Source organism: Citrus clementina, unplaced genomic scaffold (genome assembly GCF_000493195.1).
Source record: "Citrus clementina cultivar Clemenules unplaced genomic scaffold, Citrus_clementina_v1.0 scaffold_1, whole genome shotgun sequence".
In the NCBI taxonomy this organism is placed as follows: Eukaryota; Viridiplantae; Streptophyta; class Magnoliopsida; order Sapindales; family Rutaceae; genus Citrus; species Citrus x clementina.
The window spans coordinates 19,751,225-19,752,359 of record NW_006263303.1 but is presented as its reverse complement, the minus strand read 5'-3'; positions in this window follow the sequence as shown (position 1 = coordinate 19,752,359).

The following is a 1,135-nucleotide window of genomic DNA, read 5'->3' as shown; positions in this document are numbered from 1 at the left end:
CTCCCACATGGAAAGATCATCATAGAAAGAGCAGGAGACTCTATTAATGATCAATAATAACTCGGCTTGGACTGGGTCCGATATGCTAGATGTCGAGTAATTTTTGGTTAATAATTGAATGTAATGCCCATATTAAGTATTAAAACAAGAAATATATATTTTGATATGAGTAGAAAAATTAATAATAAAATTTTTTCTTGTAATTATTTATTTTGTGAACATTTTCTTATAATAAATATTTTGTAATATTTTAAAATTAAATGTAAAAAGTATAGGTAAAATATTTTATTATTTATCTTATAATAAATTTTTATTTTTCAATCAAGTTTTCTTATAATAATTTTTTTTATCATTTGACTAATAATTTTCTTATATATTTATTATAAGAAAATTTTCAAAAAATAAATAAGTATAAAAAAATTTTATTATTAATTTTTTTGTTCATATCAAAACAAATATTTCTTATTTTTAATGCTTTATTTTTTATTTAGTTTCTATTCATGTGATTTATTTAATTTAGAATAAATATAAATAAAAGAGTAGTTGAAAATAAGGGTAATATTGTAAACTTATATTATTAGAGGAGTTTTTATAAAAGCAGAAGGGGGAAAAATAATATATGTTGATTACTGTAGGGGGGAAACTGGCAATCTCCCTAAAATTAAACATATAAGTAGACAACATAACGCAAAACTGCCAAAACGATAAATAAAAACAAATATTGCATAATTAAATAAATAACAAAGTGGCAAAATTTATTATTAGATTGTTAATGTCATGTTTGTGAAAGTTTATTATTAAAGTGTACGTTCTTATTTATTGAGAAATAATAATTTTTGTGATTAAACTTTATTTTGATTTTCTAGTATTCTTTAATTTAAGGATTAAGTTATTGTAAAATTTATAATTTTTATCCACTATATTTTTTATATTTTAATATCAATTTAATAATTAATAACAATTAATAATTATTATAATTTTGATATAATTAAATTTTATTAAAATAAAAATTATTTTGATAATAAAATTCAAACCAAACCCAAACCAAACTCAAATGGTTTGGTTTGGTTTGGGTTGGATCTAAATTTTTATGGTTTGATTTGGGTTGACTTAAAATCCAACCCAAACCAACCCA